Here is a 22,380-nt window from a genome sequence, read left to right on the forward strand (position 1 = left end):
ACGGGTGGCTAATCCCCTTTACAGCTTTTAGGAAAATATTCCTGCGGGCCAGGCAGACGAAACTGAGTGGGCAAGTACAGTCGATCATCACTTTGCTACGGGTCGCACTGGTGGAGACCGCAGCAGTCCAGCTTCGTTCTACGCCCCTGTGGGATCCAGGTGAGCCTAACGAGAATTGAATAAAAGGCAAGTCTTTTGGCTTGGAACGCAGTCGACCACTGGACAAAGGAACCAAAGAACCTGAAGAGGACGCCTGCTGCAACTCCTGGACTGTTGGTTTGCCCGGTGAAGCCTTGCTGCAGTGCCGAAACGCCAAGTTCGCATCGACAGAGAAGCCCATGCAAGGATGGCTCCCCCCCCCCCCCCTTGAGTTGGTGGGACCAATCAATGCCAAAGTAAGCCACCTGACATCCATCTCGGAGCTGGTTGAATTTCCTCAGAGTTGCTGCTGGAAACCATATGGCCAGGGAGAGCAACACCAGATAGTGTGCGTTGCTTTTAAGGTGGCCTAGAGCTTCAGGAAGATCCTCCGGACTCCCAGGAAGCAGGACTGACAGAGCCTGAGCCCCCTCCACAGAGTGCGGGACCCCAGAAGCAACGAAAGCCCATCTCGACAGCCAGGAACCGCAGTGCTGCTATTTGCGGTAGACGCGAGGAGCTGAAACACTGAAAGTGAAGTTTGCCAGTTGCGAGTTTTGACCGTTCCAGTGCATTGCAAGAGTCCCCAGATGTCCTTCCTATTGTCCCCACGACTGAGGCCCAGGATCAGTGAGACCTGCAGAGCTGCACAGGAACAGACGTCATCTGCTACATCTTGCCTTCATTTCTAAGGCACTGTAAAAAGTGTCAGAGACCTTACGTCTTGCTGTAGGGTTGCTTGCATATTCTACTACTCAAATCTAATCAGCTTGTGGCCCTACATTTGATTCTTTTCATCAAAGACTCCGAAAAACATACGCAAAGACTTTTCCAGTTACCTACCAAAAGTGCTTCATCCTATACAAGACATTTGACCATTGACTTTGGCTTAGCCTATTGAACTGAATGACTCTTCTATGGGGATCCAAAAGTATTTGCCCGCTTAAGAATATTTGTGGTCTCTTGTTGTTCTACTAACCTTTACCTTTTGCCAATTTCTAAGAGTATTCTAAATGCCAACAGTAAGATATTAATGTCCCCCGAACCCTACTTATTGAAGTCACCTGTGGGTGTAGGTTGTGTGTGGGCCATCCCAAAAGGGTCTTTACTGATTTATAAACTAAGAGTGTACAGTTTTGAAGTGTATTTGTGTGTTACTATTATATACTATTGCGATAGATACTATTATATCGCCCCCTTCTGAAGAAAGGGATTCTAACTCACTGATAAATGAATAATTGTTTATGCATGAAACCTTGAGTGTAAGAGTTTATTTGAATACTTGTACCTGTGAATCTCTAACTCCACTACAGCTCACATTGACCCCTCAAAGATAAGCCTGGCTGCTAAACATGCAACCAAAACTGTAGTACAAGCTTATACCAAAGGTTGGGTTTCCTATACCTGTACTCAGAGTTGCCTAACAAGTGTATGGAAATTTACTGAGAACCTGTTTAACCTTTTCTTTCCTTAAAACTTTCCCTCAGAATCTGCAAAGTATAACTAGTGTGATATATAAATGCCATTACTGTCCTGATAATTGAAGTCACCTCAGGGTGCAGGAATTGTGTAAGAAGCCTATTCAAAGATTATCCACCAACTTGTTCCGATACTGAAAAGTATCTTTTCATTGTTACATGAATTTCCTTTTGTTAGGTGTGGGGGAGAATTCTCAGAAAGGTGCTAATTCCCTCCACTTTAGAGACCCCCAGCAACTTTGCTGGATTTTGAGAACTTGATTTTTTTTACCTGGAGAGAGCGAGACCCTTTTTCCCCCACTCACTCATGTATTTTAATATTTATTATATACACAGTTTCATTTTGGTTAAGGCCAACTCAATAGGCATAATCTTGTAGAATTGTGTCACAAAGCACCTTCAGTGCAGTGGCACAGGGACGTCCTTTAGATTTCCCAGGGTTTAAATACCTTCTCTGGGATCAACTACTGTTTCCCAGAACAGTGGAGTGAAATTGACTTCACTTAGTCCTGTAAAATTCTAGACTCTGCACACTATCTTACCATAGGATGTTGTTATTTAGTATCCTGTGTGTCTAGTTACTCATGTATCATTCATATGTTACCCTTTCCTCTCAGAATGGCGGGTGGCAGTAGTTTTGTAATGAACTACCACGATTTACCCCGAGCACTAACTGTTCGCAGCGCTGGTAACCTTTAATCGCGGGAGCCATCATGTTTTTCAAAATTGTTCCGAGTCTCTCATGTTAAAATGGTCCCTGGTCGTCTTTTTTGCCGTTTCTTTGTGGAAAGGTCCTTCGAGTTTTTCTCTGCAGGGCAAACCAGGTTTGGTCTCTTTGTTCATTCGCCTTTGGTAGGCTTCAGGAGTGGTTAGGGAGAATTCTCAAAATGTTATAATTCCCTTCACCTTAGATACCCCCAGCAACTTTGCTGGATTTTGAGGTCTTGATTTTTTTTACCTGAGAGAGAGCCTTTTTCCCCCACTCATGTATTTTGATTGTGTGTTTTACTCTTGTTCTTTGATTATGAGTTTTAGATAACTCCATAGGCGTCATCTTTTCATGTGTTACACAGCACCTTCAGTGCAGTGACACAGGGATGTTTTTTAGACATCCAAAAGGTTTAAATACCTTCTCTGTGATGAACTGCTGTTCCCCAGAGAATGTAAGGTTAAATTGACTTTACTAGTCTTTTTAAATACCTAGACCCAGCACACACCATCTTCCTATAGAGTGCTGGAGGGGTTACCTAGCATCCCGTGTCTAGAAACTCCTATAGCAGTCAAATGCTACCCTTTCGCATCAAAATGGCTGGTGGCAATGGTTTTACAACAAGCTACCAGGATTTTTCCCCGACAGCGAACACCGATAGCTAAAAATCGTGGGAGCAACATGGTGCCTAAAGCCCCTTCATTTAAACAGGTCCCGGTGGTCTTTTTTCGCCATTTCTTTTTGGAAAGGTCCTTCTGGAGTTTGTCTCCGAGCTCCAAAATAGGTTTGGTCCCTTTGTTAGTTTGCCTTTGGCAGGCTTCAGGACTGAAGACCGCCTCTGGCACCCGAGTGTCTGGGGTGGGCAGGAAGTGAGGAAGGTGCCCGAATATCCCTGTGCTTAGTCTCCTAGGAGACCCAAATGCATTCTGGCGTGATCGGCTGGCTCATTGTCCGGCAAGCACAGCCACCCTGCTGGGTGAGTGACAGCTAGGCTGGAATGAAAGGGAGAAAACTGTTTAAAAGGCGAGTCTTTTGGACTGGAAAGCAGAGTCGACCACTGGAACGAAAGGACCGAAGACGAGCTGCAAGAAGACAGCTGCTGCAACTCCTGGACCGTTAGTTTGCCTGGTGAAGCCCTGCTGCAGGTCCGAATTGCCAAGTTTGCATCAGCAGAGAAGCTCTGCAAGGACGACTTCTCCCTTTGAGTTGGTGGGACCAATCAAATCCCAAGTAAGCCACCTGGACACCCATCTCGGAGCTGTTTGAATTTCCTCAGAGTTGCTGCAGGAAGCCGTAGATCCAGGGAGAGGGACACCAGATTGTGTGCGTTGCTTGTAAACTGGCCTAAAGCTTTTGGAAGATCCTCCAGACTCCCACGAAGCAGGACTGACCAATCCTGACCCCCCCCCCCGCTCAGTTGAGTGCGGGACCTCAGATGTGAGGAAAGTCCACCTTGACAGCCAGGAACCGCGCTTATTGCCATTTGCTGTACCGCAAGGAGCTGAAACGCGAAACAGCCAAAGAAAGTAAAGTTTGCGGGTTGCCAGCTTTGATGGTGCCAATACAGTGTAGGAGTCCCCGACGTCGTCCCTCTTATCCTCGCGACTGAGGCCCAGGAACAGTGAGATCTGCAGAGCTGAACTGGAACAAAAGTCTTCAGCTGCATCTTTTTCTTCTTTACTAAGCTACTGTAAAACTGGCCTAAGGGAACATCTCTTACTGTGGAAGTGCTAGTAACTTCTGCAACCCACAAGTCTAATCAGCTTGTGGCCCTACATTTGGTTCTTCTTTTTATCAAAGACTCCTAAGAACTTGTGCAAAGACTTTTCCATTTACTTACCTGGAGTGCTGCATCCTATACAAATACTTTTACCCATTGACTTTGGCTTAGCCTATTGAATTGAATGACTCTTCTAAGTGCTATCTGAAAGTATTTGCCCTGCTTATGAATTTGTAATTTCTTGTGTTCTAATAACCTTTGCCTTTTACAAACTATTGAGAATATTCTGTATGCCAACAGTTAGATATTAATGTCCCCAGCACCCTTATTACTGATGTCACCTGTGGGTGTAGGTAGTGTCTTTGGGCCATCCCAAAAGGGCCTTTCTGATCCAGACACTCAAAATTTACAGTATTGAAGTATATTTGTGTGTTACTATTCTATTGCTCCCTTCTGAAAAAGGCTTTATAACTGACTGATAATTGTTTATGCAAGAAACCTTGAGTATAAGTTTATTTGAATACCTGCAACTGTTAATCTTTGTGCAACTCCACTACAGCTCACACTTCCCCTCTTGAGATAAGCCTGGCTGCTCAACACGCTAAAAAAAATGAAGTACACACTTATACCAAAGGTTGGGTTGCATATACCTGTTAGTCAGCTGTCTGTAGTGTTCCTAGAGGGTACTGCATACAATCTTGGTACTGCATACAAACTTTGCTTATCATTAGGCAAGATTGTATGCAGTACCTTTTGGGTGCACTACCACAACCCTGACCTCCTGGCAATAGGAACCCAACCTTTGGTACAAATCTGTACTACACGGGGTGGTAGTGTGATGAGCAGCCAGGCTCAGCTCAAGAGGGTTCAATGAGAGCAGTAGGGGACTTACAAAGATTCACAGCGACAGGTATTCAAATAAACTCTTACACAACGTTTCTTGATTAAACAATTATTCATTTATTTAACAGTCAGTTTGAATACGCCTTCTTCAGGAGGGGCAATATAATATTAATGTTAAATGTTAATGTTAAAGGACATTCGTACCGCGCACTATCACCACCGTAGTGGTCCCTTGGCGCTTTGGCGGCTCTGAAAAGGGAGAGAGGGGGGGGGGGGGGTTGAGTTAGTGGGAGGAAGCAGGGAAAATGCAAGAGAGCAGTGATGTGCTGTTGGCGGCCTCAGACCGGTGGGTCCGTTGGCTGGGCCTGGGGTGTTTGCGGCCGGTAGTCGTCGTGTTCTGTTGTGCAAGGCTATGTGTGTTTTGTTTTGTTGTTGCAATGTAGTAAAGTTTGTGCGGTTTGTTGTGCTGTAGGTTTTGGTTGTGTTTGGTTTTGGGTTTGAGAGGTGTATGCAGAAAGGGAAGTTGTTAGTAGGGTTGGTTAGTTTGCATCTCTATCCTGAATAGAAGCGCTCGGCTTGCGTAGTCTCCCTTGTTGCGACTCTGTCCTGATCTGGGTCTGTCTGGTCTACAGGTTCCTTACTCCTCTGGCACCCAACTGTAACATGCTCTCTTGTGGCTCCCCTTATCCTCCATTTAGACTCTTGTGGCCAGTCCTTCTGCTAATGACAACCTCTCAGGTAGTGTGGGGATTGTCAATGTCTCTATAATTCCTCCCCAACGTGGTACTTGGTGGTAATTAAATTACGGTGCGGGTGAAGGAGTTGGTGGGATTGTCTGGTCAGTTGACTCAATCTCCGTGTGTGCCGCCTGTGTTCCTGTCTATCCGATGTCACCCGTCCAGCTGCCGTGGGCTTTACTCTTCCCTGTCAGGGATGTCCGTGTCTTTTCGGTTTAGTTATCCTTTTTTCCAGTTTCATTTTTCAGGTTTAGTCTGTGGTGTTGTAGAGCCCAGTTTTTAGTGACTTCCTGAATTTTAGGTGATCTTCAGTGTTTCTTATTTCCTTTGGGATGTTGTTCCAGGTTTTTGCGGCTAAGTGGTAGAAGGAGGTGATGGGGGCGTGGCTTGGACGCCATGTGAAAGGACGTGCCTGAACGGGAGCTCCCGTTGATCCGAACATTATCCGGCTGAATCCGCGCAACGGCCGCTACGATGTGGCATAGACGGTGATGACTGTAAATGCGAAGCTCGGCTGCACATGTGGATGCATTTTCACACGGGATTGTGCAGCGCTTGTGTACTCAGGAGCCGCGAGAAGTTTTGGTGCCGGAGCTTCGCCGGCAGACAAAATGGCTGCCGTCGCCTGATGTTGGGACAAAGGATCGGGGGACCGGGATTCTGGAGGCGATTCCCTCAGTTCACGTTCAGCGCGATCCAGCGAGAGCAGCGAGAGCAAGCCTGACTGGAGGTAGCCGAAACTGTGGGGCTCCTGATCGAAGATATGTCGAGCAAGCTCCTGAGGGCGAAGAATAAACAGCCCACGCTCGACGAATTTGCCAAGACGTCGCCTGGCACCGAGGGGACCAGGAGCAAAGAGAAGGCCCAGCCCAAGGAGATGGCCACAGGAGGAACGAACCAGGAGGTCCTGGCAGCGATCGCAGATCTGAAGGCGACATGGGAGACCAAACTCCAACTTGCGGTGGCCGAACTGAAAACTGCGATGGAACTACAGGTCGGGGCGGTACAGGAGGACGTGAACCTCCTGAGGCAAGATGTGCGAACCCTAGCCGAGCGCACAGAGACCCTGGAGAAGGAGATGGGCCCGACTGTGGCGGAATGCACCGCGCACAAACGAGAGATCCATGCCCTGGTGCAGAGGGTGGGCAACCTGGAAAGCAGGGCTGAAGAGGCAGAAGGTCGGGCCCGCAGAAACAACATCCGGATTGTGGGCCTACCGGAGGGAGCTGAGGGCCAGAATCCCACAGATTTTATTGAGACCTTGCTGCTGCAGGAGATCACCGGAGGTGCCCTAACGCAGGGATTTGCAGTGGAGAGGGCACATAGGGCCCTGATTAGAAGGCCACCGCCGGGTAATCCGCCCAGGCCCGTGATCGCCAAGATCCTCAACTACAAAGACCGGGAGAAGATTCTGGAACATTTTCGTAAAGGGGGCACCATACGGCGAGGGGAGGCAACCATCACTGCTTACCCCGACTACACTCTACAAGTGCAGCGCAGTCGGATGAACTTTGGGGCGGTCAAAAGGCGCCTGCGGACGGCCGGTTTCAAGTATATGTTACTCTACCCAGCCAAACTTAAGGTCTTCTTCAAGGCTAAGACGCTGTTTTTCGACACCCCTGAGGAGGCCATGGAATGGCTCGATGCGCAGAACTGCCCGCAGGAGCCCGATGAGCAGATGGCGGATGGAGCAGGGAGAGTTAAGTGAAACAGTGGGCCCGGCTGACTTTGAACATTTGGACTGGAATATAGTCTTTGCCACTTTGTGATGGGGATGCACTTTTTAACTGTTTCGAACATGGTCCGCGAGCGCGGATATAGATGGGTAGGGGGCATCCGAGGGCCGTTTTATTCGTACCCCAGTGTGTGTTTAGATTAGTCACTGTGTCGGGTTCTCTACACGGGCTTCCGGAGAGAACCGGACACGGGGATGCCTGAGATCCAGGGATGGAGCTGGGCAGTTGGTTGGGTTAGGGGGGTGGGGGGTGTTAGTTGTTATGTGAGCCTGGGGAAGAAACTGAGTAGGGAAGTAGTCGGGACTGGGGGGAGGCGATCAGACCAGAGGGGGAAGTGGGAGCTACGGATAAATCATGGGAGACCTTAAGGTATTGACATGGAATGTTAGAGGGTTGAATAGCTACCTGAAGCGTAATAAGGTCATGTTGTATTTGAAGAGGCAGAGGATAGACGTGGCCTTGTTACAGGAGACGCATTTGACACGGGATAAACTTGAAATGGTGCGGAGAAAATGGAGGGGGACAGTGGTTGGATCCACATTCTCTGCGTATGCCAGGGGTGTGCTGGTTTGGGTTGCGCCACATGTCCCGTTCAAGCTCTTGGGGGAGGTTGTGGAGTCGGACGGGCGGCTGGCCATGGTTCGGGGGATTGTGGAAGGTAGAGTTGTCTGTATCATAAACACTTATGCGCCCAACCAGGACACAGCGACTTACTTTAAGACACTGTGCGCGAGACTCGGTGAAGGGATGGGGAGCACAGTAATCTGGGGTGGAGACTTTAATTGTGTGCTTAACCCCAGGGAGGACAGGTCGGATGACAAAATGGTTAGGCCCAGCCCAGCGGCCAAGGTATTGCAGTCGCTGCTAACTGATCTAGGCCTGGTAGACGTGTGGAGAGCGAGACACCCGGGTGGGAGGCAGTATTCGCACTATTCGGCTCCGCACCAACTGCACACGAGGCTCGACTACTTTTTTGCCACTCCAGACATTCTTACGGAGTGTGAACAGATTGACTACAGGGCGAGGGTCCTCACGGACCACTCGCCCCTAATCATGCAATGGCGGCTGCGCCCCCCACGTGCACGGATTCCAACATGGCGCCTTCGGGCGGAGGCGCTACGGGATCCGGTATTCAAGGAGGACATGAGGGAGGAGATAGTCGCGTACTTTGAGTCGAACACAGGGAGTGTCAAGTCGGCTGGTACTTTGTGGGAGGCTTTTAAGGTGGTGATGAGGGGAGTTGCTATCGCGAAGTCCAAGGGATTAATGGGCGGAATCCTGACCGACCTGCGAGAGGCCGAGATCGAGCTGGAAAAAGAATTAGAGAAGGGTGGGACGGATATGGAAGTAGTTACTGAGCTGCAGCAGCGGTGCTCTGGGCACTGGGACAGACTTTGTAACCTGAATTATACGAAGTACATTGAGAGGTTGCATGCGGGTGGGGACAAGACAGGCAGGCTCCTCGCTTGGCTATATAAGAGCGAAACCCCTAGGGCTCCGATCCGATCGGTCATCACCGAAGGGGGTGCGGAGATCGACACGCAAGAAGGGGTAAATGGGGCATTCGCAGAATACTACCAAACATTGTATGAAGATCGGGAAGGGGGGAGCCGAGAGGAGATAGATGAAGTACTCGGGGATATAGGCCTGCCCAGAATCAGCGATGAAGAGCGAGAAGAGATGGATGCTCCGATCACTCTGGAAGAGCTCAGAGAGATAGTGCGACAGCTGCCCACTTGCAAGGCCCCGGGGGCGGACGGGTTCCCCAGTGAGTTTTATAAGGCGTATGGGGAAGAGGTGCTCCCACCCATGCTGGACATGTTTAATGAGGCGTTTGAGCTGGGACAGCTACCAGAATCACTCAGGGAAGCGGTCATAGTGCCACTCCCCAAGCACAATACACCGGGACACGGTTGCGGCTCCTATCGACCCTTGTCGATGCTGAACCAGGACAGCAAGATCCTAACAGCTGTCTTGGCGGCTAGAATGAAGAGAGTGATAGGCAAGCTGATTCACCCTGACCAGACGGGCTATGTCCCGGACAGGAACATTACCCACAACCATAGACGCCTACACAGAGTGGTCGAATGGGGATGTAGCAAGGACGGCGAAATGGCGATAGTGGCGCTGGATGCGGTCAAGGCGTTCGACTCTGTTCGTTGGCCGTGGCTGTTGGCGGCACTGGATCACTTCGGAATGGGGCCGGGGTACAGGAGGTGGGCCGAATTATTATACAGCGCGCCTCTAGCCAAAGTTCGTACGGGGGCAGTAGTGTCGGACAGGTGGCAGTTAGGTAGAGGCACCAGGCAGGGATGTCCTTGGTCCCCAATGTTGTACATCCTGGCCCTTGAGCCCTTGGCAATTTACCTCCGGCAACAGTATGACCCGGTGGGCATAGAGGTGGGGGGGGGAGAGCCATCTGATATCCCTGTATGCCGACGATATGCTGTTGTACCTCCAATACCCTGAAGAGAACTTGCAATATGTCTTGGAGGTGATGGAGAGGTTTGCTTGGCTTTCTGGCATAGCGGTCAACCCTCGGAAATCCACTCTGTTCCCGCTGGGCGGCTATGTGGGGATATCGGCTGAGAGGTTGCCAGTATTGCGGATCCCATGGGCGACAAGCACCTTTCGGTACCTTGGCATAGACGTATACCACACGACCGGGGAGGAACACAGGCACAATACTGAATTGGCAGTGGGGAGGATTGAGAAGTGCATGAGGTTTTGGGAGAAACTACCCTTAGCGATGATGGGCCGGGGTGCTATGCTTAAGATGGTCGTGCTATCTAGGCTGCTGCATTATTTCAATAACATTCCATACATGATACCCAAGGGGTTTTTTGCTAGACTACATAGGGTATGTAGAGATTGCTTATGGCAGGGCACGCGTAACAGGGTCGCATTGTGGAAATTGCAGAATGCTTATGAGAAAGGCGGTGTGAGGCTGCCGAACTTTGAGGCCTACTACGTGGCAGCGCAGCTGCAGTACGTGGCCAAGTGGCTTTCGGACGACGAAACCCCGGAACACAGACTGTTGGGAACGGACTGCTCCCCCTTCTACCTGCGAGAGATTATTTGGGCATCCAGCACATGGATGAGGGGGCGTCCTAAGATGCTAGCGTTGGGCAGGAACATGTGGCGAAGAGCCTGCCGGATGATGGGGGATCCCCTGCCGTGCATGCCGCAGCTGCCGCTGGTGGCCTTGGCAAGGGAAGACGGACAGCTTGGGGCCATCCTGCGAACATACTGGGAGTCAGTGGGGCTGGTCACTTTGGGTGACATTTGGCAGGATGGGGCCTTGGCGGAGTTCGCAGATCTAGAGGCGGGGGCGGGGCTGCACACGGGGCAATACATGACGTTCCACAGAGTGATCAGGGAGGTCCGGAGCACTTGGCCCGAGACCGTATTGGCTGACGAGCCGGATGCGACGCTGGAGATTATGTATGACGCATCCGAGGGCGGGCATGAGGTCTCCAGGCTGTACGATATGCTGATGGCAAAGGTTGGGAAGGATTTGGGGTACCTGAGGTTGGAATGGGAAACAGAGATGGGGGCCCCGATGGCGGATGGGCAGTGGGAGCGCGCCCTGGGGTACCACAAAAAAGTATCGAGGAATGCCAGGTTTAAACAGATACAACTATATATCACGCATAGGGCATACATGACCCCCCTGAGAATTTCCAGATTTCGAGACACTGGGCGCCAGGCGTGTCCCAAGTGTAACACAGAGAACGCTGATATGATTCACATGTTCTGGGCCTGCCCTGTGATTGCAACCTACTGGAGTGAAGTAGCGCAGAAGCTGGCAGGGAGGGGCATTGTACTTAAGATAGATTCGGCCTGGGCCTGTTTGCTTGGAGGGTACCCCAGGGCGCGCAAGCTTCGGCACGTGGAGAAGCTTAAAGATTTGGCTTATGTACTCGCCAAACGCAGAATAGCCATGGGATGGAAGAATTGTCAGAGGCCACGGGTGGAGGTATGGTGGCGTGACCTCCAGAAATGGGCTGCCGCCGAGACGACAGCATGGTGGGAGGCCAGCAGGGTGGGAGGGGAGGAAGAGGTGAGCTCCCTCACAGCATGGAAGGTGCTATTGGCTGAACTGTTTAGTACGGGGTCGACCTCGGCTGGATCTGAGAGCGACGGAACCCCACCACACGGAACGGACAATGATGGTGGACACCCTACAGGCTCATAGGGGGGAGGGAAGGGGATTGTTAAGTTAATTCTGTTCTGTTTTTTTTCTTTTTTTTCTTTTTCATATCTATTGTTTGGCCTTTGTTGTGGCTTGATGTGTTCTATTTATGTTCTGTTGCACTGTGTGGTCGTTATAAAATAAAATACATTTTAAAAAAAAAAAAAGTGGTAGAAGGAGGTGCCTCCAAGTTTTTTCTTGAGGTATGGTTTGAGTTCCAGGCGGATTTCGTTGCTCGATAGGAGGGGCCTCGTTGGTTTGTAGACTTATTTTCTTTTGCAGGAATTCTGCTCCTTGTGCACTGATTGCCCTGTGCGTTATGCACATTGTTTTGAAGGTGATCCGATGTTTAACTGGGAGCCAGTGTAAGGTTTTTAGGGCTGGAGTGATGCGATCTCTTCTGGATAGTTTGCTGCATTTTGGATCCGTTGCATTTTCTTCAGGAGGTATTCAGGTATTCCAAGGTAGAGGCTGTTTGCATAGTCCATTTTAGACACGATTAGAGCGACGATGGCAAGTGTTTTGTGCGCGAAGGAGAGGAAAGGTAGAATTCTTCTTGCCGTCCGGAGGAGGAAAAAGCATTTCTTCACTGTTGCATTTATTTGTGGCTCCAGGGTTAGGTTGTTGTCCATTAGGACTCCCAGATATTTTACTACCTTCGATGGGGTTGGTGCGTTTCCCGTTTCCGTAGGCCATGGGATGGCGGTTTTGTTCTCTTGGTCTTAACACACAAATTCACTCAAAAATACACACTCTTAGTTTCTCTAAATCAGCAAATACCCATTTGGGATGGAACACACAATTCCTACACCCTCAGGTGACTTAAATAGCTAGGACACTGGACATTAATATATCACTGTTACAATTAGAGCAATACTTAGGAGTATGTGAAAGAAAAAGGTTATTAGAATAAAACGAGATCTCACAAATATTCTGAAGCAGGCAAGTACTTCTGGTAACCCCCAATGCAAAGTAAGTTAACCTAAACTCTTCATGGAAGGAAGACCAAACAGAAAGTCAGAGGGAAGAAGAGTCATCCAGGAAGCTAGGCCAAAGTCAATTGGACAAAAGTCTAGGTGAGCTGAAGCATTTATTGCAGGTAGGTTAATGCCTTGAACAATGTTTTAGAAGTCTTTGTAGAAAAGAAGAAATCAAAGTAGGGCCACAAGCAGATTAGGCTTGTGAGGTAAAGAAGATGATAGAAACTGTACAGAAGCAACCAAGACAAGTCTCCACTGAGAACAACTAAGGCTACACAACAAGAGGCAAGTTCTCCAAAACAGTAAAGTACCTTTGGTAAGAATAAATGGTTCCATCTGGCTTCTGTTCCTGTGCAGCTCTGCAGATCATGTGTTCCTGGGCCTCAGTCGTGGGAACAACAGGGAGGGCTCCTGCACTGCAAAGGGACGGTCAGCAGCAGTAAAGGTCAAACATCAATTCAGATTGTGAAAGATGGAAAGGAGGCTATGGGGGAATGGCTTCAATCAGAACTGGACACTGCTGACAGCATCAGCAGGTCCATGGCGTCCAGCACAGTGCTAAGCAGGTTTGAGTGGCTGAGAAAGTCGGGCTTTGCACGGGATGTGCAGGCCAGACTTCTTAATATGCCATTTGACGACTTAAGGTTGTTCGGCAGTAAGGCGGATGAAAGTTTGGAGAAGCTGAAGACCTCCAAGGTGGCGGCTAAGTCACTTAGCGCCTCCATATGACAACCTCAGCAACACTCCTACTCAGGCTCATCTTCCTGGAGGGGTTGTCCTTTTAGTTTTTATTCCTCATTTGGAAGAGGAAAAGGACAGGCTAGTCAAAGAGGACAAAGAAAGTGTCCTCGGGATGGACGAGGAAACAGTGCTAGATTAGCCCCAGCAGCAGCATCTGTCCCCTCAGCTGCTGCTGCAGACGCCGCAAAGCCACTCTAAGGCCTTCACCCACAAGACCCAGTGGGAGGCAGGATCTATCAGCATCTGAACGAATGGGAGGACATTACGTCAGATGCTTGGGCACTGGAAACAGTGGCTCAAGGTTACTGCCTTCCTTATAAAAAAAGGCCTCAAGACCATGCACCGGGATACAACTGTCAAAATTCCAGATCTGCTCCTGTTGCAGGAAATCTTAACCCTGGTAGAGAAAGGTGCAATATAACATGTATCTGTAGCGGAGAGCAACAAGGGTTGGTATTCCCCATACTTCCTCATCCCAAAGAAGGACGGAGGATTGAGACCCATCTTCGACTTCAGAAACTTGAACAAGTTCCTCAGGAAGGCGAAGTTCAAGATGCTAACCCTTTCTCTGATCCTTCAGGTTCTCCAACTCCAGGACTGGTTGGCATCATTGGACCATCAGGATGCTTCCTTTCATGTGCCGATCCATCCCAAGCACGTGTTTCCTTCAGTCCCTGTGATTCCACACGTAATCAGGAGGTTGAGAAAGTTCAGGAAAACCATGATCCTGATTGGGCCAGGAGGACATGGTATCCAGACCTTCTGGACAGGTCCATCTGCCCTCCAATACGTCTTCCACTAAGAGGAGAATCTCTCACAAGAGGAAGGTTGTTTTCTCCATCCAGAGGTCAAGACACTCCGCCTTCAGGCGCGGTTTCTGAGAGGCTGAAATATAAGGATTGGGACCTCCCAGATGACGTAATGGAGATTTTGCTTTCAGCTAGAAGGCTAGCAACAAAATCTTTGTACCCGTGTCGTTGGAACAAGTTCAATAACTGGTGCAAAGATAAGAATGTGGATCCATTTCTATGTGGTACCCTTTGGTACTTTCTTCCCTTTAACATTTGGCCAATCAGGGCCTCCAGGTGGGTACAATAAAAGGATACTTGGCTGTGCTTTCTATTTATAAGCGCTCCTCAGAAGAGGTATCTGTTATGACCTTTAAGTGAGATCAACTGGTAGAAAGGATAGACTGATGCCAGGAGATCTTCAAGTTCATTAGACGCTATCAGGAGCTTTACTTCAGATAGTTAAAGGATCAAGGGACGCCCACCGGCTCCCACCACCCACGCTACATCTTTTCAACAGTCCTGGGTGGAACCCCCCCCCCCTCAGCATTCCACTCGGACATACCCAAACATGACCTCATACATCACCCAGCATACATAGCAAGCGGTTACTAAACAGCCTAACAGGGAAGGAGAACACACACACACACACACACACACACACAAACACCCGGAATTGTACAATCATGCGTAACTAACCAACAAGCTACGGAACTCGACCACCTCAACTAAACCCCTAAACCAACACAGACCACCTTCCGCACCCCACTGCCACTAGGGAACCTCGGAACTGCCACATCCGAACACGTGCACCCCCCCAACCCCCCCTTTGGGGTATCAAACCAACACAACCTTCCAATACTCTAAGCTCCTTTTATTCACCCCTGTCACCAGTGAATCGTGGGGCTGCCACCCCAAAGCACAAACTCCCCACATCGGGACTGGCCCAAGTCCCACTGCAGCTAACCAAGGAAACTAACTGCCGGACAATCAACCCAAGAAGATGTGACCAGAACAGGGACACAGCACCATTCACACTGTCACCAAACACACTGAAACTCAGCCACAGCATACAAACCAGGGCCACCACACGAACAGAGGAGTTCCACACTATAAACAACCGAGGAACAATACGAGTTTGTCAGCCGTTCCAAGCTGGGCCAACAGCAACATTAGGCCTCAACCCAACACCTACAAAACTACACCACTGAAGACCTCCGACAGCTTAGAAAAACAAACAGAAAATGCCCTAGGATCACAGAGCAGTGTCATGATGGACGACACCCACTGTGAAGTAAATTCTAATCAAAGTATTAATCCAAAAACTGACTAGGCAAACCACAACCAAGCATCCGACCCCAAGCCCGCTACACCTAATATCTTAATGAACACTCAACAGTAAAAGACGCCACACAACTCTCAGGAATCAGCCTAACTCCACTAACTTCCGACCAAGTGAATAGCAAAACCTCACGACCCGGACACTGACCACAAGAACAAGGCATCCCCACATTCTTGCGCCGCGAACAGCATGCAGACAGGGCCCTGCCTCACACCTGCTCCATCAATGGGCTAACACAAAACCCATGTTGAAACACTAAACACCTAACATTTTAGCATATGGACCATGCCAACACACAATGGGTCACCTCACCAATACTTAAACCTAACCTTCAGCTCACTGCATACCATCACTGGGCAGACACTACCCATGCATGGGTGTATACTCACACACCCATCAACCGAGACCTCAGTCTCACCTCACCACACTTCAACACTGCAAAACACATAAAACGCGCACTCATCCAGGCACTTGCATAGTGTCCTAAAACACTACAACAATGTACCACTCAACCACGCATTCCGACATAGTTCACTCATAAGATGTTCTAAAACAAGAGAATCCTAACATCAGTTGATATCACTTTTACAAACAGAAGCCTACAAATCCATGTTGCAACATTCGGTAAATAATCTAAGCACAGAATAGTCCATATAAACTGCTAAGCATCAAAAATGTTATTCTAAGCATACCGTAATAGCGTTGACTAAACACAATCATTCCCAGTCAGCCATGCGAACAGCACTCGTTCACCTCCTACAAGACCCAGGCAACATTTCAGTTTACACTTCCGTCCTAACTGTACAGTATTTATCTACAGGCCTCAAAATCTTCGAGACTGCTCAAGATAGAATATTCCAACTTTGGCATTTCCTACTATGTGGTGAAACATCGAAAAATTACATCTCTGAAGAACTGGATTGCACCCCACAAACTCAAATGTAAAGCGCATAGTAATACAACATGGAAAATAACAACCCCAACTGAACTGCAAAGCGTCTCATGTTCCGATAACTGACGCCTGCCATTGAATCCTCTGCGTCGTCTTTAGCAAAACCCAAGCGCTCCATCCACAGTCACACCACCACTGGCACAATGACATGCTAACTTGTTCAATTCATACGACACTTGCAGAGTTGAGTTGGATGAAGCCACAAAACCTAACTGATTTCATAACGCGGCCTCAATTCAACAACGCTCCAAGGGTTTTAAAAGAGCTCCTTCCTGGTGACGTTTTATGATATATGATATAATATTTTATTTATGTCACGCTCGTACACAAGTGTTTCAGTGCGCGACCAAGCAAAGGGAGGGGAACAAGGGAGAACAAAAAACCCCAAAAAAATAAAACAATGATCTTACTGCGCCCAGTGACATTAAGAACGCGCAAGTGCATGAGAAGGGAAAAGTGGGAAGTGCGTGGAAGTCGGAGAAGTGGAAAGTGCAGAACAGAAGAGAGAAAAGAATAAGTTAAATAAATGAATATATACAGGCAATGAAAAAGTTGTAGTGCAGCCAGCAAGTGGCAAGTGCCAGATTAGTCAGATAGGGTATATCTGATAAGTGCAGAGGAAGAGTGGGGGACTGTATGGGTACAGATCCAGACCCCAATGCAATGGGAGGCCTGGAGGCAGTACAGGAGGAAGGCAGGGTGAGCAGGTAACTGGGCCCGAAGGAAATAGGGTGTCCAGGTGCACAGTGCCAAGAGACAAAAACAGCCCCACTAACAGAAAAACAGACGTTGGCACGCACAGTAAGGTGCTTTACTCAAAGTGCGCAAATTCGCTCGCAAGCAGCGTCCAACAGAAGGTTTCAGTTCTAACACTCGCCTGAAGTGGACTCACCAGTGTTCAAACGGTCCGAACTCACAGCTGTAGCACCATCAATGTTCCATAACACTGCCAGCTTCCCAGGTAACTGTACTGACATCACCATTTCGCATTAATGAAGGAAGCAGTATGGAACTCAGCAGCTCCAACAGTGCCGCAGCTGGCCCCGCACGTACGGGAATGGTCTTCCCTCAGCCCAGACACATCACCCCATAACATCTGCGGCGGACACCGCAGTCCATATAAACACAATAACTGCTTCAGTATCGCTCACTGTATGACTGCAACTTCTCCGTCTTGGCCCGTACCACAGTAGCAACACAGATCTTCCAGCTTCCATAATACAGTGTCATGGGACGGCAGGGCAAACTTGTACCCTCCACATCCATGGGCACCTGGCAGGCAACCTCACTCTGCTTTGCCCCTGAATGATGACCAAGGCAAACTGTAAAGCTTCCACAGTCTCTGGGGAACTACTGTCCAAGCACCCCTACAACTCATTGGTGCCTCCTGGAGCAGTCCCTGGCACCCTTGCATTACTTTGGTGCCCGCTGGGACATCCTCTTGGTCCCCCTCGGTGCATCCCGGACAGTCTCTCTCTCACATTACTGGGTGCCTCTCTCCCTACTATGCACTTCTCTCTGGAAGCCATACAAGACACCCTCTTCACCCCTGGGTGGTGGGACAGCTCATCATGGGGGGCAGTGGGCTCCCTTCTTTTTCTCAGTCTCTTGATCCTGTGCTGCACCCCCCCCCCCGCCCCACAGCAGCCTTCGGTCCGTCTCTCGCTCTGGCCTTCATACACACAGGTACATGTCATTGCCAGGGTTCTTCAATGTCCTCCCAAGACCAACTTGTTAGCAATTTATGTTGTGACCTTTAAGTGAGGTGAACTGGTAAAAAGGATACACAGGACGCCAGGAGATCTTCAAGTTCATTTAATTAGATGGCATCAGATTTACTTCAGATAAACTAAAGGATCATGGGACGCCCATTGGCTCCCACCACCCAGGCTACATCTTTTCAACTGTCCTGGTTGGAACCTCCACACACAGCATTCCACTCAGTCATACACAAACATTCCAAACATGACCTCATACATCAATCACCCAGCATACATACCAAGAAGTTACTAAACAGCCTAACAGGAAAGGAGATCACAACCCTAACAACTCTCTTCCTTAAGGCAACAACCCTAACAGTATCTTACTTTAAAATTCCACAGATTGTTTGATTCTTAAAGGGTCTCACTAAGGTGTACCCTCCCTCCAGTCTGTTTACAAGTTCATGTTTCAGATCTAAATTTAGTACAAACATTTCTTATATGCATTCCTTTCAAGCCTTTGCATTCTTGTCCACTAAGGCTTCGCACTTTGAAGACAATCCTACTAGTGGTTATTACATCAGCCCGCAGGGTGAGTTACAGGCACTCTTGTAAGCCTCCTGCCACCATCTTACACAAAGACAAAGTTAAACTTCAGGCCAAACCTTAATTTCTCCAAAAACAAGTCTGACTTTTACTTGTCTCAGAAGATCACATTGCCATCTTTCTATCCTCCCCCTCATGCAAGTAAGGAGGAAGAAAGGCTTCACAGACTGGACCCAAAAACGGTCCTCAGTTTTTACATTTCTGGACTGGCAAAGTGACCAACTTTTCATTGGATACACTGGCCACAAATTGGGCTTGGCAGTAACGAAACAGACCTTATTCGGATGGATAATTCAAGCAATTGGAGAGTGTTACATAATGGCGGCTAAAGGACCCCCAGATGGGCTAAAAGCCCATTCTACTAGGTGCTTGGCAACTTAAACGGCTCTTCAGAGGGGGGGCCCCGGTGCAAGATATTTGTGCAGCGGCCACCTGGCTGTCAATGCACACTTTCGTGAAACACTATTGTTTAGATTCCACCTCATCCCAAGAGGGTCTTTTTGCTAAGGCCGTTTTACATACGTTCCATGAGTAAAATGAATTAGTACTCCCCTCCAAATTTTCACTGTTTTGGGAGTCTAATATGAGGAATATGGCGGAGGACACAATCCATTCGAAGAACAAGTTAATTACCAACTGTAACGTTCTTTGAGTTCATGTTCCTCACATGTATTCCGCATCGACCCTCCCAACCTATCCCTCCGTACAGATTAAGTATTTTACACTCAATGTTCCTTGAGAACTTACGATCTAAGGGGACGCCGTGTCAACTTCAGTTAAGAATATCGAAAAAACAGAATTTAAGGCAATGGGCGCGGCCCCAGCCATTTATACTACGGATGTCACTACGGACTCTACAGTCAACTGGACAATATACTTTTGGTGAATAGTCAAACACTTATTCTAGGTGCAGTAAAAACCTATAACTACTTTTGTGATAACAGTTGAGTAAAACCCAAGGATGTTATATTCAATTACGGGTGCTTTTGAGCTCAGTGAAACAGAGATAAGCAGTAACTCATGTAACTTATTTTTGGGAAGGCACACATCTAACTCAAGGTAAGTAAAACCCACATACTTTAACCTCACAATGAAGGGGAAAGTAAAACCCAATGTGTCACTTTACTGAATGACTCAAAGTTATTCTAGGTAGGCAACTATCTAATGCAGACTTATTCTGGACAGGCTAGCAGCAGGTCAGGGGAAGCAAGACCCAGTTGAAGAACACTCATACAATTACCCTGCAGGAATATTCTGGTGAAACAAACACTTTAGTTTGTGCCTCGTCCCAAAAGTAATCACAGGAGAGTAAAATACCTTCATGTCTACTTTCTATTAGACTGGCAAAACAGTTTCTAAGGAAGAAAAGATGTTAACCATACTTTTGAGAATAGTACATCACACATTCAAGATAAGTAAGAACATTTTGTAACTGTTCACTCTTAAAATTGCAGTTCCTCACTTGTAAAGAGTTGGTTGGTAACTTTGAAACACTTATTTTCTTTTCTAGGCGAAAGTCCCAATCCCTTGAAGTTCTTTCCCCTATTCTTGGAGCATGAGTGTTCTCAGTGGTAGACGGGGAGGGGGTTACTAGGACTAGTGACTAACGGGCAGTGTCAGGATAGGTTCTTTAGTAGCAAAAGTCAGTTCTTTATGAAAACTGGGCAAACAGTTGAGTACTTTACTTATAGGGTTAGAAGAGGGTCCAGGGGTGTTAGGAAAAGTTTGAATGCAGTGCCCTCTGAGAACACTACAAACAACTAGGACTAGAGGTACAGGCAACCCAACTTTTGGTATAAATTGTACTACAGTTTTGGTAGCATGTTGAGCAGCCAGGCTCATCTCAATAGGGGAAATGTGAGCTGTAGTGGAGTTACACAAAGATTCAGTTACAGGTATTCAAATAGACTTGCACTCAAGGTTTCTTGCATAAACAATTTTATCAGTCAGTTATAAAGCCGCCTTTAGTAGGGAGCAATACACTAGTAACACAAATAAACTTCAATACTGTACACTCGGTTTCTGGATTAGACAAGGCCCTTTTGGGATGGTCCACAGACACAACATACACCCACAGGTGACTTCAGTAAAAAGGGTGCTGGGGACATGAATACTCTCAATAGTTTGTAAAAGGCAAAGGATATTGGAACACAAGAAATTACAAATATTCATGAGCAGGGCAATTACTTTGAGATAGCACTTCGAAGAGTCATTCAATTCAATAGGCTAAGCCAAAGTCAATGGGTAAAAGTATTTATATAGGATGCAGCACTTAAGGTAAGTAAATGGAAAAGTCTTTGCACAAGTTCTTAGGAGTCTTTGATAAAAAGAAGAACCAAATGTAGGGCCACAAACCGATTAGACTTGTGAGTTGCAGAAGTTAAAAGCACTTCCACAGTAAGAGGTAAGTTCTCTTAGGCTAGTTTTACAGTACCTTAGTAAAGAAGAAAAAGATGCAGCTGAAGACTTCTGTCCCTGTACAGCTCTGCAGATCAGTGTTCCTGAGCCTCAGTCGTGGGGACAAGAGGGTGGACGTCAGGGTACTCCTGCACTGAATTGGCACCGTCAAAGCAGCAACCGGCAAACTTTACTTTCAGGGTCTGTTTCGCGTTTCAGCTCCTTGCGGTACAGCAAATCGAAATAAGCGCGGTTCCTGGCTGCCAAGGTGGACTTTCCTCACATCTGAGGTCCCACAGTCAATTGGGGGGGGAGGTGGGTCAGGCTTAGTCAGTCCTGCTTCGTGGGAGTCCGGAGGATCTTGCAAAAGCTTTAGGCCAGTTTACAAGCAACGCATACAATCTAGTGTCCCTCTCCCTGGCTATACGTTTTCCTTCAGCATTTTGAGGAAATGCAACCAGCTCTGAGATGGGTGTCCAGCTGGATTACTTGGGAGTTGATTGGTCCTACCAACTCAAAAAGGGAGCAGTCGTCCTTTGCAGGGCTTCTCGGTCGATGCAAACTTGGCAATTTGGACCTGCAGCAGGGCTTCACCAGGCAAACAAACAGTCCAGGAGTTGCAGCAGCCGTCCTCTTCAAGCTCTTCAGTTCCTTTGTCCAGTGGTCGACTGCCTTCCAAGCCAAGAGATTCACCTTTTATTCAGTTCTCTCCCATTCATTCCAGCCTAGCTGCCACTCACCTAGCAGGGTGGCTGTCCTTGCCGGACAGTCAGCCAGCCAATCGTTACAGAGTGCATTTAGGTCTCCTAGGAGACTAAGCACAGGGAGTTTGGGCACCTCCCTCACTTCCTGCCTGCCCCAGACACTCTGGAGCCAGAGGCGGATTTCACTCCTGAAGCCCGCCAAACGCAAATGAACAAAGAGACCAAACCTGGTTTGGCGCACAGAGAAACTCTAGAAGGACCCTTCTACAAAGACCTGGCAAAAATGCCATTTTGAAAAAGATGGCTCCCGTGGTTACTTTACCGGAGCCGCGAAAGGTTGCGGTAAATGCAAAAACCAAGGTATGTCAAAACGAAACCACTGCCAGTCAATTGAGAAAAAGGGTAACAAAAAATGTTACATGAGTATTTAGACACAGGGTATACCAGGTAACCACTCCAGCACTCTATTAAGATAAGGTTTGCTGGGTCTAGCAAGTACAATGCGAAGTAAAGTCAATTTCACTTTACTGCTCTGGGAAACAGTAGTTTATCCCAGAGAAGGCATTTAAACCTTGGGAAATCTGGAAGACTTCCCTGTGGCACTGCACTGAAGG

The 22,380-nt window shown here is 48.1% G+C and overlaps 1 protein-coding gene across 1 annotated transcript in view; it reads right to left on the reverse strand.

The window, feature by feature from the left end:
• EIF3B (eukaryotic translation initiation factor 3 subunit B) overlaps positions 1-22,380 on the reverse strand; it is a 356,055-nt gene that overhangs the window by 171,807 nt on the left and 161,868 nt on the right. The gene's annotated exons all lie outside the window — the stretch shown is intronic.

Source organism: Ambystoma mexicanum, chromosome 2q, assembly GCF_040938575.1.
Source record: "Ambystoma mexicanum isolate Mex_15411 chromosome 2q, UKY_AmexF1_1, whole genome shotgun sequence".
NCBI lineage: Eukaryota > Metazoa > Chordata > Amphibia > Caudata > Ambystomatidae > Ambystoma > Ambystoma mexicanum.